We start from the raw sequence: 16,364 nt of genomic DNA on the forward strand, positions 1-16,364 counted from the left end.
CCGGGTTACAGTTATGTTCCTGCTGCCCCAATTGTAGGCATCGATTTGAAATCCAGAAGGGTATTTTGAAAAATGCTAAAACCTAAGAGGGTATTTGTGAACCCAAAAGGGAAAGGTGTTATTCCAAGTTTGCACCTACGATTGGGGGCAGTAGGAACATGACTACAACCTGGGTTGCATCCAAAATTTTTCCAAATCCTCTTAGTCTAACCCTTTATGTGTGAGGTTTGGTTTCATAATATATAAGGTTGATATCCCAGACCACAAAGGAGATGAAAACATCACTTCCAATTTTTTTTTTCATATCAATTTAAAACATGAAAGGAAGAAAAAAAAAAAATGCAAGTTATACCTGATAAACACAGACTTTGATCACATATTGAGGTCCATCAACTGTAGAAACTGGATATAAACTATTACTTGGAGTTATTGATGTATGAACTTGTACAAAACCTATGCAAAGAGTATTGAAGCACCCATTCCGATAATTATCACCCTGTAAATTTTGAAATATTTTTATTCAATTAGATAAATACATAATTAAAAATTCTTGGAAGGGGAGGACTGCTAAACATAACATGCCATATGGCAAACTATCTCAAGTTTGGGTCTTCTTCTTTTGCAGGAGGAGTCCTTTTATAAACAAAAATATAGAGAGAAATGGATTACTTTGGGAGATGCCAACACTTCATTCTTTCCAGATCTATGAAGTCTAGATTCAGTTTCAACTATATCTACAAGCTCTCCACTTCTGTGGATGTTTCCATTGATGATCCTATTGCCATTAAGCATGAAGTTCTGGCACACTTCCAAAATCTCTACATGCCTAATCTCTATTGAAAGAATTTTTGGGAGCAGAGAAGTGCATTAGCCGCCATTCCTTCTGATGAAGAAATTTGCCTTGCTGTCAGCTCCCACAAAGTGCAGAGGGCCCCATGACCTGATTGCTTTAGCATGGGTTTCTATAAAGCCTCTTGGGATATCATCAAAGGTCTTGGGTTAAAGCTATTAAAAGCTTCTTTTACAACCCATCCCAGTTGAGCAGCACTAACCATTCCTTTATCAGTCTTATTCCCAAGTTTGATGAAGCCTCTATGGTTAGTGACTCCAAGCCTATCTCCTTGAGTAATTTAATTTATAAATTCATTGCTAAGGTGCTTGCTAACCCGATGAAGCCTACCATTGGTGATCCGATGAGTTTGAATTAGTCTGCTTTCATTCCTGGTAGAAGTATTGTTGATAATATATTGTTTTGTGATCAGATTGCTAGAGGATATGGGAGAGCCAACTCCCCCCCCCCCTTTCCCGCTATGATGAAAATTGATGTAAAGAAGGCCTTTGATATTTTGAGTTGGGACTTAATTTTGAGGACCTTAAATTAGATGCAGTCCCCCCCCCTCTTTCATCTATTGGATAAACATCTGCATTTCTACTCTTCATATGTCTGTTTTGGTGAATGGAGCCCCAGTGGGATTCTTTCCCTCTCGGAGAGGCATTAGACAAGGTTGTTCCATATCACCCGTGCTGTTCACTCTTCCAGTGGATGGCCTATCCTATTGTCTTAAATGGAAGCTGGACCAGAACCTGCTTTCTCCTATTCCTAAATGCAAAGTCTTGAAGTTGACTCATTTGATTCACACTGATGATATATTCATTTTCTCTAAAGCCTCCTCAATTTCCTGTCAAGCTAATATGGTGCTCTGCAGCTCTTTGCAGACATGTCTGAGTTGGTAATTAATCCCCAAAATTCCCTTATTTTCATCTCTGGGGTTTCCTCTAATGCTAAAGAACAATTGATGAATATTATGGGTTGTTAGATCAGCCAACTTCTGATTACCTATTTGGGTCTTCCTTTGATTTCCTCTAGGCTTTCCTTGCAATATTGTTCCTCTATCTTAGTTAGGCTCAAGAAGAGGCTCCAGTTGTGGAAGAGCCGACTTCTTTCCTTTATAGGTAGATTGGAGTTGTTTAGGGCTGTTAAGCAAGCCTCCTACCTCTATTGGACCTGAATCTATGGTCTCCCTAATTGTATCATTAACAAGATTGAGGCCAATATGAATGCTTTCTTATGGAAGGGCAGTAACAACAACAAACTTCTACATACTATCAGTTGGGCCTCTGTTTTCCTTCCTAAGAGGGAGGGTGGCCTTGGTTTGAAAATATTTAAAGATGTTAATAAGGGGGGGCTAATTAAACTTCTCTGGAGAGTTTCTAAGAAGAAAGAAGGCTTATGGGTTCAATGGATTTATGATAAATATCTCAAAAGGGATTCAATATGTATTGTGAAGTGTTCCCTCAATGCTTCTTGGACTTGGAGGAAAATGCTATAGCTTAGGCATCTTGTTCAATGTGCTATTATTTCCCAGATTGATGATGACTTTTCTACTAGGCTTTGGCTCTATACTTGGCATGCTTGTGGAGTTCTCCTCTCAGTCTTTGATGATAGGATTAGATATGATGCTGGATCTGATAAGATGGCTCTTTTATCCTCCATCATCATTTACGGTGCCCTGGTCATCTTATTTCCCAAGATCTTATTTTTGCTTGGGACTAGTTGCAACATATTCCTAGAAGACTTTCTGGTAGTGGTGATTTGGTAGTGTGAAACCCTACCTCTAACACTAAGTTCTCTCACCTAGTAGTGGTGATGTAGTATAAGAGGAATAGAGTGCCTTGATGGAAAGTGGTTTGGTTCAATCATCACATTCCAAGGCGCGCATAGCTCCATCACTTGGCATGCACTATCTTACTTTCTCCCGACCCTGGAATTCCTTATGCATAGGAATCTTAGTCTCCCTAACTTTATTTTTGTTGGAATGCTACTAAAAATATTCACCACCTATTCTTAAGTTGCTCGTTCTCCAAAACTATTTGGATAGGTGTGACTCAGAAATACTGGCCTTCCCACATCCCTCTGTCTTCTTTTGAAAGTGAATGGAATTGGACAAGCGGGAATTCAAGGGTAAGTCGCCCTATAATCTGGCTGTTAAACTGGTGTTTAGTGCCTTGATCTATCACAGTTTGTGAGAAAGGAAAAAAGCACAGATGGACTTCTAATTTTCATTCCTTTAATAAAATCTTGTGCTCCATTGAGTTCAAAGTCAAGACACAGATTTATCATCTTTATGGCTAAGGATTCGGATTGTGCTAAAGCAGACATGTTGTGTCTTTTTAAGGTTTACATGTAAGGCTTTTGTAATTGGCTCTCCTTCCCCTTTCCATTGTATATTTTCCCCCCTCCCCTTCTTCTTGCTTCTTTAATAAAGTTTATTTCCCCCCCCCCCCAAAAAAAAAAAAAATGGTCATATGACAAAATACATTGGTAGTCAAGTGTCTGTCCATGTGATGACTGCCATCCTCTTTGAATTTTGATCTCATAGAAATGACTGGAATAACCTCCCATTGGTTGAGACTGACAAGGTGTGAAGTTTAAGAAACAAGAAAAATAAAAAGAAGTCAGTCATAATGGATTACGTCGATTTCCATTAGATAAGAATCCACAGAGGATTCTAAGCCATATGATAGAGGAACCAATTGATTAGTCAAGTTTCAATGCAAAACTAGTAGCTTTTTTTTTTAAAACTAAAAGTCAGCACAAATTTAATTAGAATAAAAAATGAGATACAAAGTTTACATCCAAGCATATATAGATGAATACAAGAAACAATTTCGACTATGAAGTTCCACCTTCGGCAATGCCATCAATAGGGAACAACTTAGTCTAACAAAACTTTAAGATTATTAACAACAAGAATATAATTTCATTCTTGAAGTTAAATGAAATTCATGTAACAATATGGTACTTTAAAAACTTACTTTTGACCACTTTTTGTGTTTGTTTTAGGCTAAAATTCAACATATTAGATGACATACTCTACCATAGTCACCTATTATAGTCTATCAATTTCTAACATGTAGCAAGAGACCATGAATTGATAACTATGATATAATGTGTACCAACCCTAGTCATGTTTAGTTTCACAGAAATTAGAAAACCCAAGGGTTTGAAACATACCGTCCAAAATGTAAATAACCGAGTAAGGTGATCACCGTATAAGCCTGGATTAACCTGATTGTGCCAAATGTAAAAATTTAAGTTAGAAAACAATTACCTCTCTCTCTCTCTCTCTCTCTCTCTCTCTCTCAACCCCTTTTGAAAGACAAAGGCAAAACCTTTTTTAGGGGTGTTGATGGAGGGTTCAATAAATTCAACTGTGGGGATAATTCTCGTAGACTAGACCATAAATTCAACTGTGGGAATAAATCCAGATTGTTATATACATACCGTCCATCCAGCCATTATATAATTAGGGGTTTCATTTGGACCACCATTAATCCAAATTTGAGTAGTTGTAGACTGAGAAGGTTCTATAGTTGGATTGTATACATTAATGTCTGCAGAAGCTCCATGAACTACTCTGTCTTTCTTCCCATAATTAATATCCGCAATCTGAATGATAATCAATTCTTGTGGTTAAAAAAACATTTGGCATTGATGAAATAAAGATTCAATCGATTGCTATTTTCATAATTCAAAGAAACACAAGTTTATGCTACCGATCATGTGCTTATTTCACATTAATTGGAGGCTATAAAAAATCCAACATTTTTTTGCTCCTTTTTCTTGGATACATTTGATTTTGAGGAAAAACTATATAAAAAGAGAAATTTGTAGAAATATTAGTTTTAATTAATTCAAAATAATTTTTATGTAGAAAAGTGGGGGGACTCAATTCCTAAAACAAGTTGGTGGCAATCACAGGCTTCAAATGTTGTATAGGTTCTCTACACGAGCACCCTTTGGAATATGTTTTTTTACATATCGTGGCTTAGCAAGAATCCAAATTTTCTAAACACGTAAGGATGCCGCATCATCTTTAACTCTTCGTAAATTTCAGCATCAGAGCATGGTGAGCCATGTGAATTTCCAATCCTAATGACCCTTATCCAACGGTTAAATTTGTCATAGAAGCCTTCCATTGGTTTGAAAGATAAAAATGCAAGGGGAGAAAAACCCACCAGGGGACAGGTCCAATGGTTGGGGTTAACCATGAGATTTGACATATAAACAGTCCATAAAATGCTCTATCTAGTATTTGTCCAATAGTCTGAGTGTCACATCAGCCCTTCACATGGTATAATGATACGGCTCTGAAATTGTGATGTTAGTGGGGTGGGTAAATTAGTTAGCATGGGTTAGTTGTTCAATTATCTAGTTATCTAGTTGTAAATAAGTCATGGGGTAGTGGGAGTAGTTAAGTAATGTAAGCTGGGATGCTATGGGTAGGCCTTATTATAGGTTCACCTAAGGTGTTTGTAGGGCTTTGGCCTTTTTTGGTTGTTGTCTTTTCTGTTTTGTAGTTCTTCATGGAACATTTTCATTTTCACTTCAATCTAAATACATTGCTGATCTTTAACAAAAAAAAAAAAAAAAGTTGTAAATAAGTTAAATCTAGTGTTGTGTCATGGGGTAGTGGGAGTAGTTAAGCAATGTATATAAAAGTGTGGGAAAGACTTGTAATGTGAATGGAAACTAAACTAGTAGTACCTAGATTTGTAATCACTGATTCCTTAGCCTATTTAATAGCAGCATGGAAAGGAAAAAAGAAATCTTTGAAATTCCTAATCTATCTCTTAAGAGATGAGGTAGGCTTTCTCATCAAAGCCAAGATGTCCAACTTCGTCCGTAAAGCAACAAAAAAAATCCCTATTTTATCTCTTATTTTTCTATTTTTTTTTTCGTCCTCTTTCATGCACGTATCATCTGGTATTAGAGCCCAAGCAGGTGCCACCAGTGGATTTTCTACATTTTCTCTTTTGAGAAAGGAGGTCATGACTTTCTCAATTAAGCCAAGTGAAGACCACTGGCTGAAACAACATGGAAAGATCTAGAGTCCAAGGCAATTCAAATTTCAATGAATGATCTCAACGACAAGACCAATTTTAGGGGGATGGATTGATAGGCCTGAAGACTGTTATGTTAGTGAGGTGGGGTATTTTAGCTAGCATGGGTTATTTGTTTAATTATCTAGTTATCTAGCTATCTAGTTATAGATAAGTTAAATCTAGTGTTGTGTCGTGGGGTAATGGGAGTACTTGGATCTGACTCCTCTACTTCTGCCTGCCCGGTACTGTTGTGCGCCCCCACATACAAGCGTGACGGACAATACCGCCTTACCCCCACTCTGGCAAGGCGCTCGGGCAGGGGTAAGGCGGTACATTCCGCCTTGCTTGTGTGTGGGGCAAACACGGTAGTACGGGCAGGCGGAAATATAGGAGTCGCATTGGGGAGTACTTAAGCAATGTGTATGGAGGTGTAGGAAAGACTTGTAATGTGAATGAGAACTAAACTAGTAGTAGTTGTGTTACTTGTGTAACCATTGATTTTTTTGCCTATTTAATGGTAGCATGGAAAGGAATAAAGAAGTCTTTGAAATTACTAATATAGCTCTTAAGAGATGAGGTAGGCTTTCTCACCAAAGCCAGGACGTCCGGCTTCGATCGTAAAGTCACAACAAAATTTCTATTTTCTCTTTTAGCTCTTCTATCTTCTCTCTTTTTCTCTTCACCCTCTCTTGTACATGTATCATATAACTACACCATCCATCAAGAAATATCTTCTTAGCCATGCTTATCTATGGAAAATCCACATTGTAAAGTCTCTTAATAGAGTTGAATGACAAGACAATATTAGTGCAGAGGAAACCATTTAGTTAGGATAAGTCTTAGTTGATTCATGAATTATTCAAAATATAAGTTAGTTATTACTTACAAATTGTCCAGGGAAGTGTCTCTTGCTTTGGCTCATATTAGTAGAGAATTCTCTTGATAAAGCTCTAGCCCATAAAAGATCTTCTTTTGTAGTCCTTCGAATTGGAACCGTTCCTTGGGGACATTTTTTGTGCTTTAATATAATTTGCAAAGGTTCAGTTGCGGACGAAGTATTATTTGCCTCTCTTTTCGGGAAAAAACTAGGTTTCATCTGTAAGAAATCATAATGAAAAAAAAAAAAATTTGGTGACATGTTAGGTGAAACTTTCATTTTAACATAAGTGGTAATAACAGAAAGATTAGTTCAAATTTCAAATAAGAATAGAGTTTCCCTCCACCCATGGGTGAATGGAATCCCATTCACTAAGGGGCGTGAGTGGGCGCGAATGTATATCAGGAGGGTATTTTAGAATATACTAAAACCCGAGGGGCTTGTGAACCCTACGAAGGTGGTTGAACCGTCCTCTATGGGTGGTTGAAAACTGTCCTTCAAATAATTATAAAAATATTATTTTATTATATGCAATTTAATTTTCTTTTAGTACTTTTGATCAGTGTGTACTTTGTACAGCAGTTTTGACACATACTTTATGCTGAAATGTGATGAGTGAAAGGGTTTTATGGTCTACTATGAGTTATGACATGGACCCAACAATGATATGCTGATATGGAAACTTGTGATGTATTCCAACAATCGTGTGGTTGCAATTAAAGTCAAACGAAGGGAAATGATATTAAAATAAAATAAAATGATTTTTTTTTTGACAATTACTGTGATTGTGTAACTAACTAAAAAATTATTACATATCTATCAAATTTTACTTTACTTTTCCACAAAAATTCTTGGATTTGAATGGTATAATATGATAAGGGTACAAATAAATCTATTTAAAAAGTCCGATTAGTATATTTGCTATGATTTTAAGTTATACTTTTGAAAAGTAATCTACTTCCTTCCATTTCAAGATAAAGAATTAATGAAATTTTAAAAAATGTGTTCGTGAAGGTGGCCCTGATTATTTATGGGAAGAAGGTGAAATATATATAGGGAGTTTCGAAATAACACCTCTATTAATGTATTTAGAACTTGACACTTTCAATTAATTTTCCCTTGCCTTATTATAAATAAAATTAATGCAATTTTTCTCGATGAGGGTAAATCTGCCATTTCACATAGGAACTGCATTAGATGACTTTCAATTTTTTTTAAATGCCATTTTTTAACTCTAAATTAAGTACTACTTTAAATAAATTTTAGGAATAAAACAAGGGGCAAAAAAGTAAGACATACATACATACATACATACATATCTATCTATCTATCTATCTATATACTAGTAAGAATGCACGTGTGACCATACGTGGATTCTAAGTAGGGATGTAAATGGATCGAATTCGGTCGGACAGTGGTATTATCATATTCGTATCCGATTATATTCGGACGGATTCGGATAATATCCTATCGATTTTTGGACTAATTCGGATAATTTTCGGATAGTGATTTTTTGAATACAGGTTCTCCTAAATGGATATGAATACGGATTGAATACGATTTTTTGACTATCCGTTGACATACTTACTGTTTTTATGATGAGGGTTAGGGTTGAGACTTGAGAGTTCAATAACTACCATTTCTTCTACTCTTCTTAGTCTTTTATTATCTTACGTTTTTTACTTTTGATTTTTTAATAGATATGTAATTCCATGTATCACATTGCATAAAAAAAAATATATATATAAACCAATAGCAAATCTAGAAAAAGAATCACATTATCTTAACTTATCAATTTAGAAAAATAAAATAACAAAATCCAATAAGGTAACTTAAAAGGATAGACAAACACAGAGTTATATTTTAGATATTTTATTACCGTCGGACTGCTAAACGAATTGGATAACAATCAGTCGGATAGGGGGATTATCATATTCGTATCCGATTAATTTCGGACGAATTCGGATTTTCCTAAACGGATACGAACACGGATCGAATACAGATTTACGAATATCCATTTACATCCCTAATTCGAAGTAGAGATATTAGAGAGTGGAACTAATGAAATCAGAATTTACTCAATAATATATGCACTTGTATACCTTTGTTACGTTGTAAACAGTGATAGACTGATAGAGTGTTAGAGTGATAGAGAGATAGATAGATATATATATATATATATATAGATAGATATAGTTTTAGATATACTTTTTCTCCCATTTTTTTCAATTTTGAAACCATGAATTTTAATTAAAAACAAACATAAAAATGAATATTTTTAAATTTAAATAATAATAAATATTATTAATTAAAAATAATTATTAATACTAAGGATACCCAAGATTAAGAAATTATAAAAAGGAATGACCTATAGATTAAGAATAGAAAATTAAAATTTTAGATAAGAATGAAGGATAAAAGTGGTAATTGAAAGATTTTCTATAAATAATAATAAATATTTTTAATATTAATATTAATTAAAAATAGTAATTAATACTAAGGGTACCTAAGATTATGAAATTATAAGAAGGAATGACACAAAGATTAAGATTTGAAGAATGAAATTTTAGATAAGAATGAAGGGTAGAATAGGTAACTGAACGATTTGCCACTAATTAAAAACAATAATTAATACTAGGGTTACCTAAGATTATGAAATTATAAAAAAGAATGACCTATAGATTAAGAATAGAAAATTGAAACTTTAGATAAGAATGAAGGATAAAAGAGGTAATTGAAAGATTTGCTTTAAATAATAATAAATATTATTAACATATTAATATTAATATTAATTAAAAATAGTAATTAATACTAAGGGTACCTAAGATTATGAAATTATAAGAAAGATTTAGATAAGAATGAAGGGTAGAATAAGTAACTGAAAGATTTGCCACTAATTAAAAACACTAATTAATATTAATGGTACCTAAGATTATGAAATTATAAAAAAGAATGACCCATAGATTAAGAATAGAAAATTGAAATTTTAGATAAGAATGAAGGATAAAAGAGGTAATTGAAAGATTTGCTTTAAATAATAATAAATATTATTAATATATAAATATTAATATTAATTAAAATCAGTAATTAATATTAAGGGTACCTAAGATTATGAAATTATAAGAAAGATTTAGATAAGAATGAAGGGTAGAATAGGTAACCGAAAGATTTGCCACTAATTAAAAACACTAATTAATACTAAAGGTACCTAAGATTATGAAATTATAAAAAGGAATGACCTATAGATTAAGAATAGAAAATTAGAATTTTAGATAAGAATGAAGGATAAAAGCGGTAATTGATAGATTTGCTTTAAATAATAATAAATAATATTAATATTAATATTAATTAAAAACAGTAATTAATACAAAGGGTACCTAAGATTATGAAATTATAAGAAATAATCAGATAAAGATTAAGATTTGAAGAATAGAATTTTAGATAAGAATGAAGGTTAGAATAGGTAACTGAAAGATTTGCCACAACGTGCTTTTATATAATAGTATGATATATATAGGAAAAAAAACTGGTCACATGGTTAACATGATTCCGGTGCTTAGACACAAACCAATGCCTTTATGTGCAAAAAGATAGTTCAACCTGTTAAGAAGGTATTCAAATTGTTTGGAGAAGGATAATTGTCTTATTAAATTGAGATATATTTATACAAATCAAAAGAATGAAATCAAGGAAAGCCAGCAAGGCAACCTTATCTACATGAAAGAATTAAGGAATTCTACTGGAGAAAGTTTATTTACAGCTAATTTGACCTTATCTATACAACCAAGCAAATCAAATTCAAAACTATTCAAAACCATAAAATCTCGGTTGAAATAAATCTTCCCCAAGAGATTTAGTGAAGAGATCAGCCATGAGATTTTATCTCCAATAAATGAAATAAAAAATTGCATCTAAACCAATGCCTCTATGAACACTTTCATTGTACAGAACGCTAACCGGTCGCATAGTTAGTGTGGATCCAATGCTTAGACACGTACCAATGCCTCTCTACACACTTTCATTGGCTACCACGCTGGTGTAGGGGCTACACGACTGATTAACGTTTGTTCTCTCTCTCTCACTATATATATATATTTTATTTATTTATATCAAAGAGGAAATGACATACCTGGATTTTGTGATCTTTAAGCAATGGATGACTAAAAGCAGGTTGCTTGAAGAATTCAACACAGTCAAGGATATCACCCTCTTTTGTCTACAAGAGGAGAAGAAAAAATAAATAACTGAGAAGGATCACAATTCCAATGCTCTAATCAACCAAACAGAGTTTTGTAACACCCAAAGATCTTCAATACAGTGTGTATAAAAAATCCATGGATTTTCAATGGAGATCTAAAAGTATACCATACTCTAATGGTCTTGAGAGGAGGCACATTTAGAATCTTGAGTTGTCTTTCCAGCTCCAAATCGTCTTCAACTTGATCCACCTTCTTTTTTGCTTCTACCCCATTGCTTTTCAAATCCACAAGATACATAACTATAAGAAACAGTATGATGGTATCCGTCAAACCTTTTCTCATTGAAACACCAGTAACCACCCAAAAAAAAGCCATGGTCAATTGGAAAAACTTTTTTACATGGTCAATTCAACAGAATTAGTGGACTACTTATATACACAAGAAGTTTGTAGAAGGAAGCAATAATGAATTGTATTTTTTTTGTTTTACATTTATTAAATCCAATATATGGTAATTAATCATAAATACTTTTCATGTATTCTATTCACGGGTGCAAATTTGGCCTTGTCGACCGAACTTGCCCTGGCCCGCCATGAGGCCGAACAAGACCTGGGCTGAGATACCCTGGCTCTGAGGGCGGTTTAGGGCTGAAATTTTTTGACTTTGAATCAGGGTCAGACCAGGCCAAGGTTGAGACCTCGGATTGAGCCTGGCCCACAATCCTGTTTTAATATACATATATATATATCATACTACTATTATATAAAAGCACGTTGTGGCAAATCTTTCACTTACCTATTGTTACATCCACACCCGAGATTCTAATGGTTTATCTCTAACCTCGTGACATGTAGATGGTGCTGCCATGTATTCTGGTGAGTTGTTCTCGATGATGGTCAAACCCAGCTACAAGATCAATGACTTTGACACGGGTTTGCCCATCAAGGAGAGGTTTCTCAATCGGGAGTGGGAGAAATTTGTCGATGGCGACTTCACCGACTATCCCCCCAGAACAAGCCCTAAGAGCAAAGAGTACTGAAGGGAACACCCCGTGTCGTGCCATATCGACACTTCGTCTCTTGATGAAGTTAGCATCACTGTGAGGAAACTCTTTGGGGTCATGGGGGACACACCATGACGGGCGAGGGGTAAGCTACTGACCCTATTTACTACTTGTTACAACCCTCTCATAATTCTGGAGGTCCGGGCCAGCCTGTGGAACTTTGATAGAAGGGTCGAGATAAGGACGTAAGCCCACTGGTCAAATGCTGCTACTCTGGCAAATTGACCCTTATTTAATTAAAATAGCATAAATTCTTCTTCCAAACATCATTTTCTTTGATTCCAATTTTGTTAGAAACTAGATTCATAGAGCTTAATTTTATTAGAAGAAACCATTGTTCAATTCTACTTCCAGGTGATCTGGAATTCCATTTCAAACCCAAATTTTACTGCTGTTACACTACTGGCCAATTCGAATCAACCACTTCGATAGACCAGTGTTATTGTCTTGTGTAAATTTCACACCCGGTGTGTGGGGCCCAGAGTCTCGCACCCCGAATCATCTCTCCGCACCTAATTTGACCCATGGGAATATTGCCCCTGCAATGTGACCATGTGGGGTCCACTTATAGGCTTAAGTGCTTAGGAATAGGCCATAAAATGTGTTTTTCTTTAAAACTAACCTAGCCAAATAGACCCTAGGTCTTATACCCATATATAAACCATATTAATTCCAGAATTAGAACCCTATTCATTTCGTTGGAGGGAGAGGAGAGAAAAGAGAAAAGAAAGAAGGAGAGGAAGAGGAGAATAGGAAGGAAGGAAGCTTGGATTCCTTTATTGTGCTTGAAATCATCAAGGTATTACCCTAACCCCATGATTTACCCCTCTCTTGGACTCTTACTGGTTCTGTTTTGTATCTTTTCTGAAGTTTAAACCATAGATTTACCAATCTATTGGCCCCCATATTAAATCCTTCATATTTATGAGCTTAGGAACCCAAACCCATGAAGATGCAACCCAATTTGTTGCTGTAAATCCTTTTCTCTAAGGTTCCAGAACATGAAACACATTAATATTCAGATGTTAAAATGATATTGTGAATAGCAATGGCAGCTCATGCTCCCTATATGTTAATCCCACAGTTAGAACCTCAAACCCCCATGTATGCAAGCCCAAAACCTCTCTTTGTTTGCTCTCTTTAATTTCTAGAACTTGAACCTATCATGTATGTTAGTTGCAGCCATGGAATTAGTCTTTTTCCCCCATGCATGTTCGATTTTTCCTTTGGACTATGAAATTTGTCATAGAAGTAACCTACCTATACTTCTTGATCTTTAATTGTAGCTTTGGATTTGTAAAACTAAGCCAAAACTGAAACCATATAAATTTTTTGTCAGTCGGTTGATTCGGTCTATTGGATTGACCAATACCACTACCAAAACCTTGCCTAAATGCAAGCTTGGTCAACCCATGGCTGTAAACCTGTGCTGGCCTTATGTTGAACCCATAAACCCTTTCAATTTTCTGGATCCTCGGTCCATTGGCGATCCATTGGATGGACCGACAATCGACCACTAAGGGATCTTGGACTTGTGTTGCCTCTGACCTACCCCAAGGTTTGGAACATCTTGCTAAGAGTCATTTGTGTGATCCATGTTGTGAACCATGCCATTCCAATCCTGTTCTTGTATTTTGAACTTTGGGTTGATTGCCATTGGTCCATTGGATAGACCAGTCCAATCAAGCAATATAAACCTTGATTGAAAAACCTGACCTTAATATAGGGAATTACTTAGAACAGTACCTAGGGACCCCCTTGGTGTGAGACCATGAACCCTTCCTTGATTTTGTTGCTGTTGCCCTACTGGCCCATTGCCACTGGTCCATTGGATGGACCAGCACCAATCGACCATTGCTATTGGCTTTCCAGATTTGAGTTTCGCCTTGGTTTAAAACTTAAACCAAGGATACCCCTGGACTCCATAGCCATTTACATATCTATTAATGTTTGCGCTTGGTTTAATTAACCCTAGGCTTTAACAACTTGTCCGTTGAAGCGTATCGGAGTCCTTTTGAGGACCGGCAGTCCTTCGAGCAAATAGATCTTAGCCAAGGTGAGCGGGTTCTGGGTGACTGGTTGGGTTTGAATATACTATTATTTATTATCATGTTACTGGTATCATTATTAAGCAAATTGCATACTTGCATTATATAAATTTAATTGATTGATGTGAATGTGATTGCGAAATGTATTCTTTCTTATATTGGGTGACGGTGCCGGGAAGCACCAGTGTTGAAACCCCAGTTATGTTTACATTACCTTCTATTTCTTATCATATTAGTCTGTATGCGTCGTGCCATGCTGGTACCCGGGTGATAGATCGAATGGGACGTTGATGCACTCGGAATACCTCTTGGGATAATAAGGACTAGCATGTAGTATATCTGTGGCTAGGATCTTTGTTCCCTTATGCTACGACCCTTACCAACAGGGGTTTAGGTGTTGGGTAACCAAAGCTCTGGATTCTGTGGAGTGTGAGAGAGGCCAGTCATGGTAGTAATGGTTATCGGGGTCTGCCACTAGGTGATTTTGGTGGCTTCGACCTACGTAGGCCCCCTAGTGACAATTGAGGTTTCATTATGACGATAAGATAAGTGACCCATAGTGACTCCCGAGTTGTCACAAGTAGCATACACCATTGACTTAGTTTATGTGCTAGGTGGAAAAAATGAATCTAACATGTGCATGCATCATGAACCAATGGTAACTATGTGATTGTTGTTTGTGCATTCCCCTTTTCTCTCTCATTAGTTCGGTGGAGCTAACCCCCCCTTGTGCGCACCTTTTTAGATGTTGATGTAGGTGATGGTTATCTCGCTGGTCTTGAGGTACAGTCCTCAGATTACGATGACATTGGTACTGAGGATCTAGAAGCGATAACTGAGGAACACTACGATGGATGTCCTTATGATGAATGTGCCTTCGGGGCATACTAATGGCTGGGACTTGGTCCCTTTATATTTTGTCTTTTGGGGCCTTGAGCCTTATATTAACATTGTCTGTCTTACTTAAAGTTTTTTGTAGTTACAACAAGATGGAAGGCACTTGATGTAACTTTTATGGTAAAAGCTTCCGCTTGTATTTCCTTATCTTTGGAATATTATATTCCCTATCTTCCGCACTCTGATATTAATGTGTATCAATGTTAGTTAATGACTGTGTATCAGGACACTGTATTTGTGATCCTGGTAGCTTATTGAGATGACACATGTCGTCCTAGTCACCCCTTTATTATATTTTATTCCTTGTCGAGATGGGGGCGTGACAGCGTGGTATCAGAGCGTGATGCCCTGCACTGGTCACAGTCTAACGGAAGGCACTTGATTTACTCTCCATAACTAGGTTCTAAGTTAAAAACTTCAAGAGAATAACTGAAGTGTGTGCAAACCTAGGGAGAAGACTAGCTAGGTGTGAAAGCCAAGAATAGTAGAATATAATAAGAGAACGGAACATAGTAACGAGAAAATAAACTTCTGTTAGTAACCCCAACTGATACTACAACGACCTCCTACAGAAGCATTTACAATATTTTCGCTGTTTAAAATTTCCTCGACCATACAAGTGCACAAACTATGAGATGGATCACTTTCCCTGGAGTTATCCAATGCTTAGATGCACTAACGGTCTTCAACCTGGATAGGTATCCACCATGGTCAACACCCATTCAAGCATGAAGTGTTCCCCTCCTCGGGAAGGTGTCAAAGATGCTTTGGACACGACTTTACCGGCACCTCCTCCTATCAGCAATAATGCGGATGTTGTCGTGTTGTTGGGGAACATGTTACGTGCCATGCAACAGGAGCACCGCGAGGCACAACAAGAGTACAGTAATGCGTAATAGGAACAATGCGCGTTTATGTAAACCATGACCACTCAGCTACAAGATATTATTAGGGTGAGGGGGCACTTCATGAGGCCCCTTCTTCACCAGTCCCCGCAGCTGGTACTGTACATGGTACTCCCCCTCCTATTCTAGAAGTTCCACAAGCCCCAGCAGCGGCACTATCTTATACGGATCCCTCCAAGCATTCAGAAAAGTTTCAGAAGCATCGCCCTCCTACCTTTGATCGGATAGCTAATGATACTTTACTCCCAGCCCACTGGTTCCGGGATCTAGAGAGGATTTTTGATGTGCTTCAATGCACCTACACTGAAAAGATAAGATGTGCAGTGTTCCAGTTCTGAGGTGAGGCTGATGCTTGGTTGCGCTCCTCCAAGGAAAACTTTTGGGCAACATACCTAAATGCAACATGAGCTCAGTTCACCGAAGTATTTCTTAAGAACTACTTTCCCCAAAACTTTCGAGATAAGAAGTAGAGTTCTGTTCGAGGAACTG

General features: G+C 36.4%; 1 long non-coding RNA gene across 1 annotated transcript; it reads right to left on the reverse strand.

The window, feature by feature from the left end:
- Window positions 1-445: 445 nt before the first annotated feature.
- LOC122664097 lies at window positions 446-4,346 on the reverse strand. The gene is made up of 3 exons (XR_006333284.1): window positions 4,286-4,346; window positions 4,016-4,069; window positions 446-496 (listed from the first exon to the last, which is right to left on the reverse strand). It is a non-coding gene; the product is annotated as an uncharacterized LOC122664097 (long non-coding RNA).
- Window positions 4,347-16,364: the final 12,018 nt, after the last annotated feature.

Source organism: Telopea speciosissima, chromosome 6 (assembly GCF_018873765.1).
Source record: "Telopea speciosissima isolate NSW1024214 ecotype Mountain lineage chromosome 6, Tspe_v1, whole genome shotgun sequence".
Lineage (NCBI taxonomy): Eukaryota > Viridiplantae > Streptophyta > Magnoliopsida > Proteales > Proteaceae > Telopea > Telopea speciosissima.